At 37.4% G+C, this 372-nt stretch overlaps 1 protein-coding gene across 1 annotated transcript in view; it reads right to left on the reverse strand.

Moving 5' to 3' along the window:
* gdpd5b (glycerophosphodiester phosphodiesterase domain containing 5b) overlaps nucleotides 1-372 on the reverse strand; it is a 141784-nt gene that overhangs the window by 119702 nt on the left and 21710 nt on the right. The window lies entirely within an intron of this gene.

Below are 372 nucleotides of genomic sequence, written 5' to 3' on the forward strand. Positions count from 1 at the left end.
TTTATTGTGCTTTGCTGCATGTACTGTGCTTGGTTGCATTTATTGTGTTTGGTTGCATTTATTGTGCTTTGTTGCATTTATTGTGCTTTGTTGCATGTATTGTGCTTTGTTGCATGTATTGTGCTTTGATGCATGTATTGTGCTTTGATGCATGCATTGTGCTTTGATGCATGCATTGTGCTTTGATGCATGCATTGTGCTTTGATGCATGCATTGTGCTTTGATGCATGCATTGTGCTTTGATGCATGTATTGTGCTTTGATGCATGTATTGTGCTTTGATGCATGTATTGTGCTTTGATGCATTTATTGTGCTTTGATGCATTTATTGTGCTTTGTTGCATGTATTGTGCTTTGTTGCATGTATTGTGCT

Source organism: Nematolebias whitei, chromosome 6, assembly GCF_014905685.2.
Source record: "Nematolebias whitei isolate Nwh7 chromosome 6, NemWhi1, whole genome shotgun sequence".
Classification (NCBI taxonomy): Eukaryota; Metazoa; Chordata; class Actinopteri; order Cyprinodontiformes; family Rivulidae; genus Nematolebias; species Nematolebias whitei.